Raw genomic sequence first — 24,768 nt, 5'->3', positions numbered from 1 at the left:
GGCCAATAATGCAGTGGCCGCCTCAGGTTATATCTGCAGAGATGTCTACAAAGTGGCATGGTGTTCTGCACAACCCTTAAGAAAGTATACCACTTTATGTGAAAAGCCATGCCCTATGCCATTTTCATTGGCTCATAGTTGCTGTTAAATTGAACTTTTTCAACTTTTGCCGAGATGGAATTTTAGATATTGTTCCCTAGATTGTGTGTACCGAATGTCATACAGATTGGTCAAAGTCTCTAGGAGGAGATAGATTTTAAGCGTTTTTCAAAAAATTCAAAATGGCGGAAAATCTATATAACCGGAAGTTATGGGTCCTTGAGGCAAATTTGTTCATCATGAGGAGAGACATATGTGTGAGAAGTGTCATGTCTGTAGGTCAAAGGGGGCCTGAGATATGCCTGTTCAAAGTTCGCAAATTCAGTCGGCTGCTATAGCGCCCCCTTTTGGCCAATCAATGTGAGACTTGCTCACCCGGTGCGGGGCCTAAGCCTCTATGACTCTGCCTATTTTTTGTAAAAAGCGACCAGTCGGTTATAGGGCCTTGCATAGACTCCCATGGCGGAATAATAATAATAATAATAATAATAACACTAACAATAACAATAGGGTCTTCGCCCCTTAGGGGCTTGGCCCCTAAATAATAATAATAATAATAATACCATCAATAACAATAGGGGCTTCGCACTTTGTGCTTGGCCCCTAAATATAGCTGCAAGCAGCGATGTGGGGGCCAAGCGGGACGCACGACCAGCGCATCAAAGACAAGAAGCAAAACATGTCAAAAGCCAGACATGGTTGAACAGGATTCGATCTCTGTATCTGTTGCTTGCAAGGCCGACACGCTAACCACTGTGCTACGCAGGATGTTGCGAAAGTGAACCACCCTAGTCCACAAGACATGTGAGCCTTCCCTAGCCTTCCTGAGCACTTAATTAATATCACCTGGCAGGGTTGCTTCCTCTCGGTAGAGTGAGAGGGGGGGGTGTCGTTGTTTAAATTGGCACACAGCGAAAAGTATACATAGCATAGCTCAACTATTTACTTCTTCAGAATCCAGACAATCACGCGAACATTTCCATGTATAAAATGTCCTTCGGTCTTCAGAAGTGTAGGAGAGGTGAAGAGTTAGAAACAGTTAGAGATTCTAGAGCGAAGAGAGATTTTCTAGAGCGTGGCTCCATTGATTTCAATGGAGGGGGGGAGTCATTATTCGAACTGTCCCAGAGTGAAAAATATACATCGAAGAGCATAGCTTTTTTGATTTTATGAATCCCAAGAGTCGTGTGAACGTTTTGATATATAAAATGTGTATGAGCTGTGAGAATTAGAAGAGGGATGGCAGTTTAGAAAATGTGTGACTTTTTCCAAAAACCTCTGAAACTGGTGAAATTGTGCAGAGGACAAAAAGTGTTTCTTTCATTCTGCAATCAAACAAATGAAGTAATAATGAAACCATGGGGTGTTTTGAACTCGGCATGAGCCAGGGAATCCATTGCTACCATCATTTTGAAGATTGGACATACAGTTCAAAAGTTACTGGCATAAACGCAACTCCAACTTTGACACGCTGGTGGCGCTAGAGTGCACGAGATGTCAACATAAGGCTTGGTGACAGATGTCATGGGTGTGTCCCGGATGAGTGTGCCAAATGTGGTTTTGATAGATTAAAACATTACTGAGATATGACCCCAGTTCCTGTTTTGCAGCTTTTCGGCCAATTTTGATTGGCTGTCACGAGGGAACGCAATGGACAATCAAAAATATCTGTAAGACTTTTGTGGACATCGGTCTATAGATTGTGCATACTGCGTGTGGTGCAGATTGGTGAAAAAACCTAGGAGGAGATACATTTTGAGTGTTTTACACTAAATCCAATATGGCGGGAAATCCAATATGGTGGAAAATGATGTCATAGGGTGCGTTGAACTTGGCTTGAGCGAAGGAATCCAACGCTGCCTCGTTTTTGAAAATCAAGCTTACAGGTCAAAAGTTGCATGCACAAATGCACCTCCAACTTTGACACGTTGGTGGCGCTAGAGCGTTCAAGCTGTGGACATGGGTCTTGGTGAGAAGACTTTGGGGACTGTCATGAATGAGTGTGCCAATTTTCCCAACTTTTTACCATACGGTTCTATGGGCTGCCATAGACTCCAATGGCAGAAGAATAATAATAATAATTAAAGCTGCAAGCAGCGTTGTGGGGGCCAAGCTGACAACGCAAAAGAGGAAGCAAATACGACTGATGTTTTGAAGGCTTTAGAGATATGTTTGTCGGACTGCAACTACACTGCAGACTTGGTAAACACACCAAACGTTATAACCACTGCAAACGTCAACCACTGCAAACTATGAAAATCATTCAGCTCAATAAAACAAGAAAAGTAGGCTGGTCTAATACTCAACACTCGTGGGCAGCGGATGAGAGCTAAAGTCTTTCCCACACCCGTGTGGCCAGCCCGTTCGTGGAAATTCTGCCACACCTTCTCTTTCAAGGCTGTAGGGAGGACCAGCTGAAAGATGGAGTTTGCGGTGTTGGGGTCCCTCACACACTGATGCAAGACTCCCTCCCTCAGAGTCAGCCTCTATCTCTCCTTGAGGATCTGCCGAGTGTCACGTTGCAGGGCGATCCTTTCTGTTGCACTGGGCGGTTTCCCTGTCTGCAAGGATAACAGCATGTGGCGAATCATGTCATCTTTTTTGCTGGGCGTCCTTCCATTCTCCAGGGGGTTCGGCCCAGCTGCACTTCTTCTAGGTCAACTTGGACAGGAGAGTTAAGCATTTCTGGGCATGGGTTTTCCACCCCGGTGAGAAAAGTCTTCAGGGCCAGGATCTCCTCCTCTTCACCATCCTCTCCTCCATCCACAGGTACACGAGATAGGGCATCAGCATTAACATTGGTTTTGTCAGGCTGGAACTTGATGTTGAAGTGGTAGTTGTAGAGTCTGGCTGCCCACTGTTGCTCCAAGCTTCTCAGGTTCACCTCCTGTAAGTTTGCGAGAATGTTGTTGTCAGTGAACACTACAAAATGGGAGCCTAGAGTGGAATTTCTTGCTGCACCAGCGAAAGACGGCCTACCTTCTTATAGCAATGAAGGTAAACAGGAGTCTGGCCAGTGTTCTTCACTTCTTCACTTGTACCTTCCCATTCAGACAAACTAGACTCCATTGAATCTTCAAAACCTTCCCCTACTCCACAGAAGTCTACACCCACTCACTGCATTACCTTTACCCACTTTGACTATTTGTACACGGCCATGAACATGGCAAACAATACGCAACCAAGTTCCGTCTGCTGCATTTTACACAAGAGGAGCGCATTATTGTACTATATGTGATTGTCTGTACTGTATGTGCTTGTGTCTATGTAATTGTGTCTATTGTATGTTATGTTCTCTGCTGTACTGTATGTCTGTGATTGTCTACTGTATGTGCTTCCGTCTGATTTTCTCTACTGTATGCAATTGTCTATGTGATTATCTTTACTGTATGAGCTTGTCTATGTGATTGTCTCTACTGTATGTGCTTGTCTGGATAATCGTCTCTACAACAAAACCCATGAATATGATGTACCGTACTGTAAGATGCCTCCCCCACATGGCAAACATTTGTAATACACACATATTACTTACTCTAAACAATAGGCACACGAGTCCCTGGTCTGTGAGCCAAATTTCACAACTTTTAACTGGCAGGAGCGACCGACAATGATTCTGTTGTCTGCCATTGACTTCCACAGCAGCATAATTACAATAATTATAAGAATGCACTTTGGATGAACGGGAATCGAACCCTGAACTCGCGAGACTGACGCGCTACCCGCTATGCCACGACGGATCTTACACAGTGCGTCGCAGATTTGAGTGGATAATGTCAGCTTCTGCTTCCTCTTGGTAGAGTGAGTCCTGAGCACTTAATGAATGTCACCTGGTAGGGTTGCTTCCTCTCGGTAGAGTGAGAGGGGGGGGGTGTCTTTGTTTAAATTGGCACACAGCGAAAAGTATACATAGCATAGCTCAACTATTTACTTCTTCAGAATCCAGACAATCACGCGAACATTTCCATGTATAAAATGTCCTTCGGTCTTCAGAAGTGTAGGAGAGGTGAAGAGTTAGAAACAGTTAGAGATTCTAGAGCGAAGAGAGATTTTCTAGAGTGTGGCTCCATTGATTTCAATGGAGGGGGGGGGGTCATTATTCGAACTGTCACAGAGTGAAAAATATACATCGAAGAGCTTAGCCTTTTTGATTTTATGAATCCCAAGAGTCGTGTGAACGTTTTGATATATAAAATGTGTATGAGCTGTGAGAATTGGAAGAGGGATGGCAGTTTAGAAAATGTGTGACTTTTTCCAAAATGCGCCTTTCAGCACTCTGAAACTGGGGAAATTGTGCAGAAGACAAAAAGTGTTCCTTTCATTCTGCAATCAAACAAATGAAGTAATAATGACACCATGGGGTGTTTTGAACTCAGCATGAGCCAGGGAATCCATTGTTACCATAATTTTGAAGATTGGACATACAGTTCAAAAGTTACTGGCATAAACGCAACTCCAACTTTGACACGCTGGTGGCGCTAGAGTGCACGAGATGTCAACATGAGGCTTGGTGACAGATGTCATGGGTATGTCCCGAATGAGTGTGCCAAATGTGGTTTTGATAGATTAAAACATTACTGAGATATGACCCCAGTTCCTGTTTTGCAGCTTTTCTGCCAATTTTGATTGGCTGTCACATGCGAACACAATGGATAATCAAAAATCCCTGTACATCCTTTGTAGACATTGGTGTATAGATGACATCCACCGATGTTCATGCAAATTGGTGAAAGTTCCTAGGAGGAGATACATTTTAAGGGTTTTGCACATCATTCAAAATGGCGGAGAAGCCAAGATGGCCACAATGACGTCATAGAGTGCGTTGAATCCGGCTTGAGCCAAGGAATTGAAGGACACCTTAAGTTTGAAAATTGGACTTGCTGAAGAAAAGCTGCATGCATAAATGCACCTCCAACTTTGACACGTTGGTGGCGCTAGAGAGGGTGAGGTGTGGACATGAGACTTGGTGAGGAGGGTCAGGGCACTGTCCCGAATGAGTGTGCCATTTTTCATAACTTTCTACCATAAGCTTCTATGGGCTGCCATAGACTACAATGGCAGAAGAATAAAGAGAAACGGTACAAACTTAATGGGTGCCTGCGCAGCTGCGCTGCTTGGCCCCCAATTAAAGCTGCAAGCAGCGTTGTGGGGGCCAAGCTGACCACGCAAAAGATGAAGCAAATACGACTGATGTTTTGAAGGCTTTAGAGATATGTTTGTCAGACTGCAACTACACTGCAGACTTGGTAAAGACAGCAAACGTTATAACCACTGTAAACTTCAACCACTGCAAACTATGAAAATCATTCAGCTCAATAAAACAAGAAAAGTAGGCTGGTCTAATACTCAACACTCGTGGGCAGCGGATGAGAGCTAAAGTCTTTCCCACACCCGTGTGGCCAGCCCGTTCGTGGAAATTCTGCCACACCTTCTCTTTCAAGGCTGTAGGGAGGACCAGCTGAAAGATGGAGTTTGCGGTGTTGGGCAAGCAGGATGCCTGACCGGCGCATCAAAGACAAGTGAAACGCACCATTAAGTTATTAATGTTTTGGAAAAGTGTGACCCATGACACTCAAGATGCAACGCCTACCCAACATGGCAAACATTTGTAATACACACATATTACTTATCTAAACAAGAGCAATCTATGGACAATGCTTCTTAATGGCACAAACACATGTAGAAATTTGAATTATTTATTGGCAAGACTTGGCACCAAGTAATGTTCACTACAAGCCATGGTAGGCAGGTAACAATAAACCAAAAACATACATGTTAAGTACAGTGTGTGTCAGTAAATCCAGTTGTAAACCAAAAGTGACAAGTCAGACAAGTAATGCTCTTGAATGCCACCCCAAAAAATGGCCAGTGATCTACTTTTTAGAATGCCTCTTTGTCAACTTCTGCTTACCAAGATGCTTTTCTGAACTGGCAGAGGAGTCATCGGCAGCATCAAACAGACAAGTACAAAGTACAGGGGCATCTGGCAAAGCCATGTTGTCCTGTATGTAAGGGTTTTGTGTTAGATTGGCAGCCTGAGCAAAATCCATAGCCAACGCACGCTCACCCCTAACTTTGAGATGAACTTTTTCGTGGCTACATATCTCCGCTTCTACACTGAGGATATTGTTAGAAATGCCGCTTAGTGGAACCGCTTCCCTAAGCAATGTGTTGTCAACAGATACAGTGTAAATATTCTCATCTACACCTTTCACAGAGAGTTGAGCGGAAACTTCCACTGTCAATACTTTGTTGCGGTAGGACATATTACATACAGTACACCTGGAACAGACTGTATTGTCATTAACTGTCAACAATATGACGCTTAGGACAGTAATATGCCCTATTTACTGAAGCTCCTATGAGGTCACCTGTTATGTCTGTAACATCACTAGGAGCCTCAGCTGCATGCCCCTGATCATGTGTGATGGTCATGGCGGTCTTGTAACTGCAATTTAATGTGTACTGCCCCTTGAACTCCTTGACAAACACACGTGTGCAATTGTACCACTCACTGATGACCACCTCCTTTTCACCCCACACAGTAAGGTCCATGGTGCCTGTACTGTCAGCAACAGCATAAACGGAGATCTTTCTGGGGCCATTTCTTGTTGCAATGGTGCGTGACTCCTTGAGCTCTATAATCTTGACTGTGACATTCACCTGGAAAACATGAACACAGATTGAGGCTCAGTTGACGTCCAGCCCAACATGACTCAAAAGGGTGAGTCCACACTCCATAGCAATAAAACACCACAGTACATACATAAGGTTATAAAGGCAACATGACTACAGTATAAAGTTTTGCGGATGCTCATAATACCACATGCAGTAGTGAGCAGGACATAATGTATTGTTTGCATCGTTTGTTTTTGGTCCCAATACATTCCCTCATAACCCCCGTTACTTGAACTTACATCCAGATTTTCCCTAGGATCATGAGTAATTTCTTGTAGTGTCATCTCAGTGGTGTCACACTGCTGACCACTCGCAAAAGCAAAGTCAAGCTTGCGCTTCAAGGACATGCGGGTGCGGTCACTGACGATGATGTCCATCTCACAAGGCTTGTATCTTGATTGGCGAAACGCAACATCATGTAGTTGCACTGGACTCCTGTAACACACAGAATCCCTTGTTAGACAGGTGACCATTGCATCAGAAATGATACAGCAGTCTACAGACATGCATGCAAGATAATACGTTAACAGTTACATGTATAGGCCAGCTCTACTTGTATTTGTCTGTTTAACTATGTATGCGTGTGTGGGGGGGGGGGACTTGTAGCATATTCAAATGTGTAAGAAAATGCTGCCTTTATATCTGTTGTATACGTTCTGTAAAGCTTGCAGGGACTGCAGATGCAAATAACCTTTAAGATAAAGGGGGGGAAATGCATTAAGTGACATGTATGGTTGATTTGTCCATTGTCCTTTGTCAAAAAAGATTAAACAAATAAAGAAAGCAATGTAGGCATGTTATCCTAAAGTTTGAAAACAAACATGTTGACTGCTGTTGTAGGCTAGTGCACAAATGTATTTCAGCATGGCAAGGCTAAAACATTTGTATGCTTTTATACAAAACGTATAGCAAATGTTGTCCATGAATGAAATTGTCTACACTTGTTACCTGTCTTTTTCGGCGATAGCAAATTCGTTGCGGCGTTTGGGTGTGAAGACCACAATCCGGCTGGTCTTGTCGGCCTCCTGGAGAGTGGCTTCGAAATACTTGGTGCTGGAGCTCTGGGCTTGCATAATGTCGGAGACGTCATGAAGATAGCCCTCCACACCAATCTTCTCCACACCAGTCGGCGCCACTTTACTAGAACGGTCCATACTGCAACCAAAGTAACAAGGTCAAGGTCAAGGTCAACTTTATTTATAAAGCACGTTTAAAATCAACCGAAGTTGCACCAAAGTGCTGTACAATATATAAAATAAACTAAAACAAAAAACAGAATAAAGTGCACATAATCACAGAACAATAAAAGGACAGGACACAAAACAGGACAGGGGATGTAGGCCATCAGGCCTCAAAAGCCAGTGCAAACAAGTGAGTCTTGTTTGCTTTCAGACAGTGCAGACGCTTCTGCTGCTTGCTCTCGCCTTTGTTTGCATTTTCTGCATTTTTCAGCTGATATTGTTGCTTTTCTTCCATAAGAAACTGTGAGCAGTGGCTCCTGGATACTTTAAAGACTCTTAATATATATTTTATTTTTTTTGAAGATTTAGTTGCCATATTTCAACGTCTTTATCATCTCCTCACGATAACGTGAGCACGGCAGCAAGATGCCCCCTTTAACTGCGGATGACTTCCACAAACTTCTGCAGAAGATTACAGTGCTGGAAACAAAAATGAACCGGTTAGAGATGTGTGTGGACGTCAATGGACTAACTGGGAACGACACCACCTTACCATGGATTCAAAACAGTACCAGACAAGAGCTAATTAGCACCAAAGAGACTACCAAGAAACAGGAGAGCCATGTACTGGGCACTAAACCTACAAACCCTCCCTGGAACTCTCTTGGTGCAAAGCCTAAGAGAAATTCACCTCCCAGGGAAAAGGGAGAACAAGGCAGAGACCCGTCCCTGGAGAACTATGAGACTGACTGGCCTGCATTATCATCCAGGCAGAGTGCCTCTTCAACCCCTGTCCCTAGAAGGACACCGCCGTGGACAACCGCAAAAGGGAGAACCAGAAACAGATCTCGCCGACAATCAACCATACAACTGGAGAACAAATTTGCCCCACTGTCTGATGACCTGGATCACATCTCTTCTTCACACAGCAGGGTAAGGACTGAGAGTAAACCAGAAAGTAAAAGGCTACCGACTGGGCCTCAAACTCTGATTGTGGGTGACTTTACTGTAAAAGATGTGAGAAGCATGTGCGGTGAAAGCACCAAAATACTCTGCTTTCCCAAGGATACGGTTGCTGACATGACAAAAAAAATCTTGCATATCGGGGTTACACATCCAACTGTGGAAAACATCATTGTGCACGTGGGGACAAATGACGTTGCGCAACAGCAGTCGGAAGTTCTTAAACGAGACTTTATTGATCTGCTGAACACAGTCAGGTCTCTGAAAGCGAAGGTGTTTATCAGCGGCCCTCTACCACCAGTCAGAAGAGGGGTTGAGAGATTCAGCAGACTGTTGGCACTGAACACATGGCTCTCAACTGCCTGTACCACTCACTCAGTGCGCTACATTGACAATTTCCCATTTTTTTGGGAACGATACCATCTTTTTCAGAGAAATGGACTCTGCCTTAACAGGTCAGGAGTAAAACTGTTTATCTCCAATCTGTTCTATTCTCTGCGTCATCCATCTGCTCCCTCTGCCATGGTCAAGGACAAGAGACAAGAAATACCAAAACAGAAGGAAGACATATCACAACATGGCAGAAACCTTGAAGAGCTGCTTCAACAAAGCTCTGATTATGGGAGACACCCGCGCCAGGAAGAAGAATCTTCACACCACCCCCCATCGACAACAACCCAACGATGCCCCTCCCCTCCTCCACCCCGCTCACCAATCAAGGGCCTCTTCAAAGCTGCCACACTGAAGCTCAGCCAAATTGATGAGCTACTGCAAGAGGGGAAGTCTCTCACTCCCCCCCTCCCACTAGCACTCACCAGCGAGGATCCACCCCCCCAAGAGCGGGAGTCTCTCACTCCCCCCCTCCCACTAGCACTCACCAGTGAGGATCCACCCCCTCCACCCCCCCAAGAGGGGGAGTCTCTCACTCCCCCCCTCCCACTAGCACTCACCAGCGATGATCCACCCCCCCAAGAGGGGGAGTCTCTCACTTGCTTCCTCTCACCGGCATCCAGCAGCAAGCATTTTCACGCGCTGTATTACGCGCTCCCAACCGCCCTTACCCCCTGCCGGGCCAATACAGCAAGCTCTAACTGATATGTACTGGGTCCAGGCTACAAGGCTAATGGCACTCATGACCCCTTCCAGGACAAGCCAGGACCCAACGTGATGGTATCTTCCTCAATTCCTGTCTTGATAGGTAATAGAAAAACAATGGTGAATCTGCTAAGTAACAGGAAACACTCAACCGGCTTTACAAATGTATCAAATTTAGTATCTATTCCTCGTCAGCCACAAACTATCACAGAGAAATGTGCAGATAATACCCTCAGCACACTAAACTTAGCTTTATTAAATGTCAGATCTTTAACAGGAAAGACATTTTTAATCAATGATTTTATCACCAACCACAATCTTGATCTTATGTTTTTAACTGAAACTTGGCTAGACCAAGGTAACAGTGCAGCTGTTCTTATTGAGTCAACTCCTCCCAACTTCAGCTTTATGAGCGAGGCTAGAGTGCATAAGAAAGGAGGTGGAGTAGCCATCTTGTTTAATGACTCCCTCCAATGTAAGCAGATGTGTTATGGAAATTTTGGTTCCTTTGAATATGTGGCTCTTCAGTTGAATTCCTTTTCCCGAGCGTTATTTCTAAACATCTACAGGCCACCTAAATACTGTCCAAACTTCTTTGATGACTTTGCTGAACTGTTGTCTACTGTCTGCATTGACTTTGACTGTGTGGTTATTGTTGGTGATTTTAACATCCATGTTGACAACCCTCAGGGCAGAGGGACTAAAGAGCTAGGTTGTGTCCTTGATAACTATGGACTGACTCAGCATGTGACGGAGCCCACACACAACAAGGGGCACACTCTGGACTTAATCATCACCAAAGGTCTGAATATTTCTAAGGTTCAGGTGTCTGATGTTGCGCTCTCTGATCATTCCTGTGTTTTCTTTGAGAGTACTATCTCCATGCACACAAATTCTCAATCAGAGGTTATCTCAAAACGGCGCATCACTGAAAACACCAGTGAGATATTTACTCAGGCTTTCTCGTCCACACCTGCCCTCTATATGGCCTCAGTCAACGAGCTTGTAGATAATTTCAATGTTAAAATTACAAACATTATTGACGCCGTTGCGCCCACTAAGGTGAAGGTGATCTCTGGTAAGAGAAGATCTCCATGGAGAAAGGCCTTGCTGGTCAGAATAGAAAAGAGAGAGTGTCGAAAATCTGAACGCAGATGGCGAAAAACAAATCTCCATGTTCATTATGACATCTATAAAGAGAGACTTCGCATTTATAATCTGGAGCTGAGAAATGCACGGCAGACCTTCTTTTCTGACATCATCACCAAAAACCATAACAATGCGCGTGCTTTGTTTGCCACTGTTGATAGGCTGACAAACCCTCCTGTGTCAGTAGCCTCTGAACTTCTATCCACCAGGGCCTGCAATGAATTTGCCTCATTCTTCACTGACAAAATTCAGAAAATTAGACAAGCAGTCAGTGCCTCCATTCCAGGTACAGGACATGTGTCGTCACACTGTCCACTTAAAATCAATAATTGTACCATGACACAATTTAATCCGATCAACCATAAAACCCTGGGGGACACTATACAATATCTGAAATCCTCCACCTGTTGCCTTGATGTTCTACCTACAGACTTCTTCAAAACTGTATCCAACTGCATGGCCTCTGATTTACTACAAATTGTAAACACATCTCTTCTTTCAGGTGTGTTCCCACATACCCTGAAAACTGCAGTCATCAAGCCACTCTTAAAAAAGAATAATCTAGACAGCTCACAAATGAACAATTATAGGCCCATATCAAACCTCCCATTTCTAAGCAAAATAATTGAAAAGGTTGTTTTCCAACAACTGAATAACTTCCTGGCACTAAGTAATGGCTTTGATGTCTTCCAGTCAGGATTTCGACCACATCACAGCACCGAGACTGCTCTAATTAAGGTATTTAATGACATCCATTTAAACACAGATAATGGCAAAATCTCAGTCTTAGTACTACTGGATCTCAGTGCTGCGTTCGACACGGTAGACCACAACATACTACTAGGCCGACTGGAAAATTGGCTGGGAATTTCTGGTACAGTGTTAGATTGGTTTGAATCCTACTTAAAGGACAGGGATTATTTTGTGTCTATAGGCAATTACAAATCTGAGCTGACAAAAATGACCTGTGGAGTTCCCCAAGGCTCCATCCTGGGGCCTCTTCTGTTCAACATTTACATGCTCCCACTAACTCAAATTATGGAAAACAACAAAATATGTTACCATAGCTATGCAGATGACACACAAATTTATATCACTATATCACCAGGAGACTATAATCCCATACAAGCGCTGAGTAAGTGCATTCAACAAATCAATGATTGGATGTGCCAGAACTTTCTCCAACTAAACAAAAATAAAACTGAAGTAATTGTCTTTGGAGCCAAAGAAGAACGATTAAAAGTCAGTGCTCAACTTCAATCAGTAATGCTAAAAACCACAAACGAAGCCAGAAATCTTGGTGTAGTCATGGACTCAGACCTGAATTTCAACAGCCACATTAAGTCAATTACAAAGTCAGCCTACTATCACCTGAAGAATATATCAAGGATCAAAGGATTTATGTCCCAGAAGGATTTGGAAAAACTTGTCCATGCGTTTATCTTCAGTAGACTCGACTACTGTAACGGCATGTATACAGGTCTCTCTAAAAAATCGATCAGACAGCTGCAGCTGATTCAGAACGCTGCTGCTCGAGTCCTCACTAAGACTAAGAAAGTGGAGCATATCACACCAGTACTAAGGTCTTTACACTGGCTTCCTGTCTGTCAAAGAATTGACTTTAAAATACTGCTGTTGGTTTATAAAGCACTGAATGGCCTAGGGCCAAAATATATTTCTGATCTGCTCATATGCTATGAACCATCCAGACCCCTCAGGTCGTCTGGCACAGGTCTACTTTCTGTCCCCAGAGTTAAAACAAAACATGGAGAAGCAGCATTCAGTTTTTATGCTCCACATATCTGGAACAAACTTCCAGAAAACTGCAGGTCTGCTGCAACTCTTGGTTCTTTTAAAACAAGCCTGAAGACTTTTCTTTTTGCCACTGCTTTCTAAGAGGAGCTATGTTTATCAGTATACTGCACTGTAACTTTTATTCCTGTATTCTATTTGTCCTGCTTTTTGTTTAAATATCTATAATGACTTGCTTTTTGTTTTAATGCTTTTAATTTGTCCTGCCTTTTGTTTTAAATGTCTATAATGTCTTGCTTTTTGTTTTAATGCTTTTAATGTCTCATGTAAAGCACCTTGAATTGCCCTGTGGCTGAAATGTGCTATATAAATAAACTTGCCTTGCCTTGCCTTGCCTTGCCTTGCCTTAAGCTGAGACTTAAAGAGCCCTAGGTTCTGTGCGTGTCTAATGTGTGGAGGGAGGCTGTTCCAAACCAAAGTAACAATACATTCAGCAGGCGTATTTTTGGGTAGCTGGCTCGCTAGCTAGCCTACCTATGGCATGCGTGGAGATGAATGGTTATATCGTAGCAGACATAGAAACAGCCTTAGTTTGAATGTGCTAGTTTACTTTAGCGCATGATTACATAACATAACTTGACGGTGACAATATTCTGGAAGCGCCACAACAAAAAACATGGGATAGATACACGACAAGTCTTCATGGTCAAGTAAAAACCCAAAGAGCAACAAATGAGGCTTGCTGAAATATCTCACCTGGGTTCTCTTCAGGTGTGCGAGGTAAACGCCGTCTCGCAGTTTTCTGCGCGGTCTTCTTGTCTGTCGTTGTTGTTCTCGTAGGTTTAGTCTCGTTTTCTGTTTTTTTGTTCTTCTCTGCCTTCAGCGTGTTATGTTTGAGGATTCAAGCTGGCGTTTAAATAGGGTACAGGCCCGTTGGATTCTGGGACGTGAGGAGGTTAGCAGGTGAGTTGTATGACTTGATTAATTGCTAATCAATCAGTGGCGCGCGGTTATTGTCTAGACCAATCAGAGGCGAGACACCCCAGGTGAATAGGCTAAAAAAATGATTTAATAGGTATCACCATGATAATTACCCAGTTGATTACTTATGATAAGACTATGTTTTTTTGTATTTCAAGTTTTATGAAATGTTATGTTTAAATATGCAAATTAGTCATTATCTTATCAAATATGCGCTAATTTGCATAACTTTCCAGAACAGAAATCTGAAGTTTGGATAAAGCCAGATTAAAAATTATTGTTTCATTTTGTTGACATATTAGAGTCAAAGGCTTTTACAGAGGGGATTTTTGATATCTCTTTTTATCACTCCATAAAGCAGAAAATAGTTCAACAGCCATAAAAAAATATATTTTCGCCATGTTTTTAGGAATAAAAATGTTATATAATTCAGGCTTTGAATGACATATGAACAAACCCCTCTGTAAAAGCCTAAACATAGATGGGAGTAAAACTGGAAAGTTTTATGTACGTGCTACTGAAGTGGAGATTTTGATCTCAGAGTATGAGAAAAAACTCATTTAGAGAAAACAGGCTTTTAAAATATGATTCCATACATTTTGTTGGAAAGCACTATTTACAGACACAATATCTAATCAAATCATTAGAAACAACAATATTGAACATCTAAAACATAAAAACTGATGACAATAACAGCATTTATGAACTGAATAGAACCAGTCTCTCTCTCACACACACACACACACACGCGCGCACACACACACACACACACACACACACACACACACACACAGCCACCAGTAGAACTGCCAACCTAGTTTGTTGTATGTCTACCTCTATAACACAGCCTAGTTGACCATGCCTGTCTTTAGCCTAGGTTTCCATGCCTGCTCCATATGTTCATTCAAACGCGCGACATGAATTAGTACTGCTGTGTGGCGCGGTGGTCACTCCCGCTATCTCTCTCCTGTTGTCCGGCTGACAGCTTGCGCATCGATGCACTTTGTGAAGTAATTTCACTGTCTGCTTCATTCGATTGCTTTCCCTTCTCTTCCATTCCCTTTTTCTGATTACACCTTGCAAGTGACAACTGTTGTCGTCTTTTCTGTGAGCGTTTTACACTAATTGGCGTCGGCATCTTGAGATTTTTAAAGGTCCCGCTGAAAGCTATCAGGAAGTGTCAAGCACGTCACGTGACGAATCTGAACCAATCACGTTCTCAGAAATCAACACCAGCCAATGAGATTTCACTCCGCAATGCATTGTGGGAAGCTTCAAGATAACGTGTTGACGACGGTCATTGAGTGATTATCCGATAGAGAGGTATGTATGCATGCGTTTCTCCACAACCATGTTTTTGTGTGCCTGCTATGGGCTATAAACCTACTCTATCACATATCCAGCTACATCTGTCTACATAAATTGTCGATTAACCGATAAGCTTGGAAGGGCTATAAACGAGTTGTTTTGTGCATTAAGAGCATCCGTTTCATCAAACGTTATGTAGCACTAGCTAGGTAGCTAACGCTAGCTAGCTAGACCTAGCAAAGCTGCATCAAGCTTAGGGAAGGTTACGACGGTTTTGGCCTCTATGCTGGCGGCACACATTTCAAACCTAGAATATTGTTGATATGATGTTGTAAGCACAAACTAAAATTAGGCCTGGTTATTTGTGCTAACCTGAAGCGTTAGCTGGGCAGCTATTGTCTTGTAGGCGAGCCGTGCTTGCTAGCTCTGTTAATGGTGTTCTTTGATGTAGCCAGCTAGGTATATGAAACGTTAATGTAGTGGTGAGGTGATGTCATTTTATATGTTGGTTAGCATTGGCACCATTGTGGTGTGTAGTACAAAATGGAAAGATATTTGCGAAATATGTCAAAATAGTCAGGTGGCTTAGCAAAATGATGGGGACACGGCCGACAGAAGCATGGGCATGAAGCATTTTTCCCACTTGCTTTTCTATCAGCTATCAGCAAGCCACTTAGAAGGTCATTCTTGGTGTCAAAATATACATTTTCTGGGTTAAGGAACGCATTAAAGCGAACGAGTGGGTGGCTCTCAGCTAAATGACTTGGAAAAGCTAAAAATGGCATTGAATGTGAGGAATCAGCTGGAAAGTGTATGGGTGCAACATGCATATCTAATGTTACTGTATCTGTTTGTTTATTTTTGTCTTCCATGTGTCTCTTGTGGTCTGGTGATGGTTATCAATATCAGGTGAGTACAATTTCACTGTAGAGTTGTTGTTTTTCAGTAATTAGTGTCCTCAGGATACTATGGGGAAAAAACTAAAATCTTTGACAGTTTGTTAAAGCAGTTATATTAACTAGCTATGCATATATTAACTAGTCAGGGATCAGCTGGCTAGCTAACCGTGGGGTGTGTTGACTTCTAATAGCTTGCTAGCTAGTGTTCCCTAGAACATGCAAGTAGCTGTCCAGATACCGAGCTAGCCAGCTGCATCCAATGTTGTTTTCCAAGACAGCCAGTAAACTGGCTACTACCAAAGATCTGTACCATGTGCTGTTACTGTCAGTAGCATAGTGGTAAATTGCTTGCTAGCTAGTATGCTAATTTGGTAGGCTAAAGCAATTACTTGTCCATAGGATGGCACACCTGAATTACCATTTGAACCATTTGGCTATAGTTCTTGCTACATATCTAGTTACACGTGATTCATTTTGATTGGGAATGGCTATATATTTCTTGTGCAGTGTTTTGAAAATGCGTGAACTGTTGGTGATTATGTTGGTTAATATTTTGCTGATGAAAGTTAGCTGGTGTAATGGTTGATTATGATGACAAATGTCAGACTGGGCTTCACATTGTGCTGTTTATTTTCAAAGCTATGTCTGACAGAATTGTTGGGTTTTTATCTGTTATATTATCTAGCTATGCAAGGCTTTTAGCTAGCCAGGGGCCAGCTGGCTAACTAACAATATTGAGGCAAACATTTGGTTTTGGTATCTTACGCTAGCTACTAGTCTAGCTAATGTTGTCTGGTTGATAGCTTGCTAGCCAGTGTTCCCTAGAAGATGAAGCTAAGTGAGCCAGCTAGGTAGCTACCTGGCCGGCCAATGTTGTTTTCCATGCACGCCAGAGAACTGGATACTACCAACGATTTTTTCTATCTGTTGCTACTTTCCAACACAGCATACTGATAGCTACATAGCTTGCTTGCTAGCCAGTGATCTAATTTGGGAGGCTATAGCCTGTAGTTGTCCATAGTCCATAATTCAACAAGGCCTTCAGATTCACCATTCATTAGATACAGCTCCCCCATCTGAAGAAGGTACAAATTATCAAAGTAATTGACTTAAGTTACTTCAAATGTCCACGGCTAGCTGTATTCATCATTATAGAGTAGTGAGGGGATGTCATTACTTATTATACAGAGTTTAATTTAAAAAAAAAGTAAAATAAATTATTAGAATGAGCTGTTATGTAATGTTACTGTATCTGTTTGTTTTTGTCTTATGTGTCTCTTCTGGTCCTGTGGTGGTTATCAATATCAGGTGAGAATATACAATTTCAATGTACAGTTGTAGTTGTTTTTTAATAATTAGTGTTCCTAGGATGCTGTTGGGGAAAAAACTAAAATCTTTGACAGGTTGTTAAATCAGTGATTGGGTAAATGCATGTGATGCCATTTCCTGTCGACTGAAGAGCATTGTGTCCCTGTAGTGTCAAGCCAAGAGTCTTTTCACACCCTGTTATGAATCAGGACATCAGCCATGTTGGAGGCACTAAATGTAGTTAGATCTATCTAGGTACCTATTTACATTTGCGATTTCCAAAGTGTTCTAATTCCTGATTGAACAGAGTTGAATTGACTTCAGTTATTACAAGTGTCGATGTCACAAGTACTATAGCAATTGAAGTGGCGTTTGCTGATGAAGCTCAAAATAGTTGTCTATTACAATCTCTTCTTGGAAAGGCTGTAAGTTGGACACAAGGGGCCTCATTTATCATTGTGGATACACCCTTTTTCATTTACACCTGCTTTTTGTACGTGCTTTTCTCCACAAATAATGTGATGTATCATGACAAAACTCTATGGGACATATTGTGTATATATCTCACAATATTTCCCATCGAGTTCTGGAAAAAGCAGTTACAAAAATCATGTGTAAATGAAAAAGGGTGTATCCATAATGATAAATGAGGCCCAATGTGTGTAATGATATTGAATTAGAGAAACCAGCTAGAAAGTTTATGGGTGCAACATACATCTAATGTTACTGTATGATTGTTTTTGTGTGCTCCATGTGTGTCTTCGGGTCCGGTCATGTTGATCAATATCAGGTGAATACATTTGCACTGTACAGTTTTTTACAGTTACAGAAATGAGGAGAGACAAGGAGGAGATAGAAGTGGAGTAGAGACGGGAGGAGAGAAGTGGAGTATAAACAGGAGGAGAGGAGAGACTGGAGGAGAGAGAAGTGGAGTAGAGACGGGGGGGGATAGGGGAGGAGAGCGGTGGAGTAGAGACGGGAGGAGGAAGGGGAGAGGAGAGACAAAGAGGAGTAGAGACGGGGGTTGACAGGGGAGGAGAGAGGAGTGGAGTAGACGGGGAGGGGGGGCAAGGACGAGAGAAAAATGGAGTAGAGACGGGAGAGGGGGGCGGAGAGGAGAGAAAAGTGAAGTAGACAGGGGAGAGGAGAGACAGGAGGAGAGAAGTGGAGTATAGACAGGAGGAGGGGGGAAGAGACGGGAGGAGAGAGAAGTGGAGGAGAGACAAGTGGAGTAGAGATCGGAGGAGGGGGTGGAGACGGGAGGAGATGGTGGAGGAGAAAGAAGAGACGGGGAGGAGAGGAAGGGGAGGATAGTGATGGTAGACAGATGGGGGGGACAGGGAGGAGAGGGCAGGCAGGGGAGGAGGGGTAGGCAGGGAGGTGGGGGAGGAGATACAGGGGGGGGGGGGGGGGGGTGGAGGAGAGGCAGGAGGAGGAGAGATGGAGAGGGCCTACTAACAGAAATGATGAAATGAGAAGCTTCAGTTAGTTTTTTCTGAGCAGACAAATTCAACAAGGCCTTCAGTTTCACCACTCATTATATACAGTCCCCCCATCTAAAACAAGTACAAATTATCAAAGTAATTTAGTTCAGTTACTTTAAATGTCCATGACTAGCTGGATGATCATCATTATAGAGTGGTGAGGAGATGGTGTCTTTAATTTAAAAGTTAATTAATTGTTGCTAACCTGAAGCGTTAGCTGGGCAGCTATTGTCTTGTAGGCGAGCCGTGCTTGCTAGCTCTGTTAATGGTGTTCTTTGATGTAGCCAGCTAGGTATATGAAACGTTAATGTAGTGGTGAGGTGATGTCATTTTATATGTTGGTTAGCATTGGCACCATTGTGGTGTGTAGTACAAAATGGAAAGATATTTGCGAAATATGTCAAAATAGTCAGGTGGCTTAGCAAAATGATGGGGACACGGCCGACAGAAGCATGGGCATGAAGCATTTTTCCCACTTGCTTTTCTATCAGCTATCAGCAAGCCACTTAGAAGGTCATTCTTGGTGTCAAAATATAAATTTTCTGGGTTAAGGAACGCATTAAAGCGAACGAGTGGGTGGCTCTCAGCTAAATGACTTGGAAAAGCTAAAAATGGCATTGAATGTGAGGAATCAGCTGGAAAGTGTATGGGTGCAACATGCATATCTAATGTTACTGTATCTGTTTGTTTATTTTTGTCTTCCATGTGTCTCTTGTGGTCTGGTGATGGTTATCAATATCAGGTGAGTACAATTTCACTGTAGAGTTGTTGTTTTTCAGTAATTAGTGTCCTCAGGATGCTATGGGGAAAAAACTAAAATCTTTGACAGTTTGTTAAAGCAGTTATATTAACTAGCTATGCATATATTAACTAGTCAGGGATCAGCTGGCTAGCTAACCGTGGGGTGTGTTGACTTCTAGCTTGCTAGCTAATGTTCCCTAGAACATGCAAGTAGCTGTCCAGATACCGAGCTAGCCAGCTGCATCCAATGTTGTTTTCCAAGACAGCCAGTAAACTGGCTACTACCAAAGATCTGTACCATGTGCTGTTACTGTCAGTACCATAGTGGTAACTTGCTTGCTAGCTAGTATGCTAATTTGGTAGGCTAAAGCAATTACTTGTCCATAGGATGGCACACCTGAATTACCATTTGAACCATTTGGCTATAGTTCTTGCTACATATCTAGTTACACATGATTCATTTTGATTGGGAATGGCTATATATTTCCTGTGCATTGTTTTGAAAATGCGTGAACTGTTGGTGATTATGTTGGTTAATATTTTGCTGATGAAAGTTAGCTGGTGTAATGGTTGATTATGATGACAAATGTCAGACTGGGCTTCACATTGTGCTGTTTATTTTCAAAGCTATGTCTGACAGAATTGTTGGGTTTTTATCTGTTATATTATCTAGCTATGCAAGGCTTTTAGGTAGCCAGGGGCCAGCTGGCTAACTAACAATATTGAGGCAAACATTTGGTTTTGGTATCTTACGCTAGCTACTAGTCTAGCTAATGTTGTCTGGTTAATAGCTTGCTAGCCAGTGTTCCCTAGAAGATGAAGCTAAGTGAGCCAGCTAGGTAGCTACCTGGCCGGCCAATGTTGTTTTCCATGCACGCCAGAGAACTGGATACTACCAACGATTTTTTCTATCTGTTGCTACTTTCCAACACAGCATACTGATAGCTACATAGCTTGCTTGCTAGCCAGTGATCTGATTTGGGAGGCTATAGCCTGTAGTTGTCCATAGTCCATAATTCAACAAGGCCTTCAGATTCACCATTCATTAGATACAGCTCCTCCATCTGAAGAAGGTACAAATTATCAAAGTAATTGACTTAAGTTACTTCAAATATCCACGGCTAGCTGTATTCATCATTATAGAGTGGTGAGGGGATGTCATTACTCATTATACAGAGTTTAATTTAAAATTTTAAGTTAAATAAATTATTAGAATGAGCTGTTATGTAATGTTACTGTATCTGTTTGTTTTTGTCTTTTATGTGTCTCTTCTGGTCGTGTGGTGGTTATCAATATCAGGTGAGAATATACAATTTCAATGTACAGTTGTAGTTGTTTTTTAATAATTAGTGTTCCTAGGATGCTGTTGGGGAAAAAACTAAAATCTTTGACAGGTTGTTTAATGAGTGATTGGGTAAATGCATGTGATGCCATTTCCTGTCGACTGAAGAGCATTGTGTCCCTGTAGTGTCAAGCCAAGAGTCTTTTCACGCCCTGTTATGAATCAGGACATCAGCCATGTTGGAGGCACTAAATGTAGTTAGATCTATCTAGGTACCTATTTACATTTGCGATTTCCAAAGTGTTCTAATTCCTGATTGAACAGAGTTGAATTGACTTCAGTTATTACAAGTGTCCATGTCACAAGTACTATAGCAATTGAAGTGGCGTTTGCTGATAGTCAAAATAGTTGTCTATTACAATCTCTTCTTGGAAAGGCTGTAAGTTGGACACAAGGGGCCTCATTTATCATTGTGGATACACCCTTTTTCATTTACACCTGCTTTTTGTACGTGCTTTTCTCCACAAATAATGTGATGTATCATGACAAAACTCTATGGGACATATTGTGTATATATCTCACAATATTTCCCATCGAGTTCTGGAAAAAGCAGTTACAAAAATCATGTGTAAATGAAAAAGGGTGTATCCATAATGATAAATGAGGCCCAATGTGTGTAATGATATTGAATTAGAGAAACCAGCTAGAAAGTTTATGGGTGCAACATACATCTAATGTTACTGTATGATTGTTTTTGTGTGCTCCATGTGTGTCTTCGGGTCCGGTCATGTTGATCAATATCAGGTGAATACATTTGCACTGTACAGTTTTTTACAGTTACAGAAATGAGGAGAGACAAGGAGGAGATAGAAGTGGAGTATAAACAGGAGGAGAGGAGAGACTGGAGGAGAGAGAAGTGGAGTAGAGACGGGGGGGGGGGGAGTGGTGGAGTAGAGGCAGGAGGAGGAGGGGGAGAGGAGAGACAAAGAGGAGAGAAGTGGAGTAGAGACGGGGGTTGACAGGGGAGGAGAGAGGAGTGGAGTAGACGGGGAGGGGGGGGCTAGGACGAGAGAAAAATGGAGTAGAGACGGGAGAGGGGGTTGGAGAGGAGAGACAAGGAGGAGAGAAAAGTGAAGTAGACAGGGGAGAGGAGAGACAGGAGGAGAGAAGTGGAGTATAGACAGGAGGAGGGGGGAAGAGACGGGAGGAGAGAAGTGGAGTAGAGACGGAGGAGAGACGGGAGGAGAGACAAGTGGAGTAGAGATCGGAGGAGGGGGTGGAGACGGGAGGAGATGGTGGAGGAGAAAGAAGAGACGGGGAGGAGAGGAAGGGGAGGATAGTGGTGGTAGACAGATGGGGGGGGGGGGAGACAGGGAGGAGAGGGCAGGCAGGGGAGGATGGGTAGGCAGGGGGGTGGGGGAGGAGATACAGGGGGGGGGGGTGGAGGAGAGGCAGGAGGAGGAGAGATGGAGAGGGCCTACTAACAGAAATGATGAAATGAGAAGCTTCAGTTAGTTTTTTCTGAGCAGACAAATTCAACAAGGCCTTCAGTTTCACCACTCATTATATACAGTCCCCCCATCTAAAACAAGTACAAATTATCAAAGTAATTTAGTTCAGTTACTTTAAATGTCCATGACTAGCTGGATGATCATCATTATAGAGTGGTGAGGAGATGGTGTCTTTAATTTAAAAGTTAATTAAATTATTAGAATGACCTGTTCTAATGTATCTAATGTTACTGCATCTGTTTGTTTTTGTCTTATGTCTCTTTTGGTCCGGTGATGGTTATCAATATCAGGTGAGAATATATAATAATTCCAATGTACAGTTTTTTTATTTTTTTATTTTTTACTACCTCCGTGTTCTACTTTCTGATAAAACAGTTGAATTTACTTCAGTTTCTTCAAAGGTCCATGGCACAAGCACTATAGCAATTGAAGTGGCGATGGTTGATAATCACAAACAATTGTCTATTGGTACAATCTCTTCTTGGAAAGGCTCCTGTCCAGCCCTGATACACCCCACAATAGCAGTGTTGTCCCAGAACTTCCGCATGTGGCACGTCTCCGAGTTGTACCAGAAGTCTGAGGTGTATAGACTGAAGAGGGCAGGGGAGAGCACAGTACCCTGTGGTGCCCCTGAGCTGCTGACCACAGTCTCTGATGTGCAGTCCCTCAGCCTGACATACTGTGGTCTGTCAGTGAGGTAGTCTGTGATCCAGGCCACGAGGTGTGGGTCCATCCACTGCCATTCTGTGTAGCTTTTCTCTCAGTATGGGGGGCTTTGTGGTGTTGAAGGCACTGGAGAAATACATTTTAAAAAACATGATTCTCACAGCGCTGCTTCCCTTGTCCAGATGAAAGTAGACCCAGTGGAGGAGGTAGAGGACAGCATCCTCTACACCCACTTTCTCCTGGTAGGCAAACTGCAGGGGGTCCAGTACATGCTGGACCTGCAGTCTGAGGCGGTGCAGGATCAGCTGCTCCAGGGTCTTCATGATGTGATGTTAGTGCCACCGGCCTGAGGTGGTTGCGGTTGCTGCAACGCTCCTTCTGAGGCACTGGGATGATGCATGATGTCTTCCACAGTGTGGGGACCCTCCCCAGTCACAGGCTCAGGTTAAAGACATGCTGGAGGGGTTCCTCCAGCTCGGTGTTGCAGGCCTTCAGTAGTCTCGAGCACACCTGGTCTGGGCTGGCTGCTTTCCTGGGCCGCTGTCAGTGGAGAGTCTCTTCAGCTCTCCACTGACCTCCTTTGCAGTGATGGGATGTGTGTGTGTGTGGGGGGGGGGGGTCATGGGCTGCAGGGGGGCGCTGGCCTGAGCAGATGTACTGCTATAGGGGAGGGGGAAGGGAGGGGGTGCTGTGTGAGAGGGTGTCTCATTTGCTCTCTCCATGCTGCCCTCTGTTGTGCTGCCCTTCTGCTTACAGCCTGTGATGGTTTTCATTCCTTCCCAGACCTCCCTCATATTGTTCTGCTGAAACTTCTTCTCCACCTTCCTCCTGTAGGACTCTAACCTCTTGCAGGCAGAGCTCAAGTTCTGTGGGGGAAAAAGACTTAAATATTTGCCCCATGAGCCGTCTCATGAAGTATAAATTATGCTTTAGAAGTAGGCAGCTAGCTGTGTAAAGAGTTAATATATAGTGGTGCGGCAGTGTTGTCATTGTAAAGTCATTTAATGAAAAAAAAAAAGTAAAGTTTATTAAAGTATTACAATGACCTGCTATCTAATGTACCTGTATCTATTTATTTGTCTTCCATGTATCTCTTCTGGTCCGGGGATTAATATCAGGTGAGAATATCCAATTCCACTGTACGGTTGTTGTTTTGTAGTAATTGTTGTCCTGGTGTCCCTAAGATGCTATAGGGCAGGGGTGTCAAACTCAAATACACAGTGGGCCAAAATGTAAAACTTGAACAAAGTCGCGGGCCAACATTGAACAAATGAAAATTTTAATATGGACCCAAACAAGGTTTGCTTTAACATTGAATATGCACTTATCACTTTCGCTTTTGGTGCGCATCAATGGTGTGCACTAACATATGTGAATACGCCCTCAGACACAAGTGTTGGTGCTCCATCTGCTCAGTAGAGAAGCTTGTAAAACCCTGACTGTCCTACAGCCAGGCACACAGACAGACAGCCGGCATGCAAACAGACAGCCAGGCAGACAGGCAGGCAGACAGGCCGGCAAGAAGGCAGACAGGATTGAATGAACAGGAACAGAGCAAACACAGCGGCCGGCTAGGTCAACACAGGTGTCTCCATCACAGTGAGACGTTACATAACGTAAAGCTTCTGTTTTCTGCCTTTCTTTTCGCCATTTTTAAGAAGTGGTAACACGGTT

The sequence above is a fragment of the Borostomias antarcticus genome, assembly GCF_949987555.1.
Source record: "Borostomias antarcticus genome assembly, chromosome: 3".
NCBI lineage: Eukaryota > Metazoa > Chordata > Actinopteri > Stomiiformes > Stomiidae > Borostomias > Borostomias antarcticus.
This window is presented reverse-complemented; position numbering follows the sequence as displayed.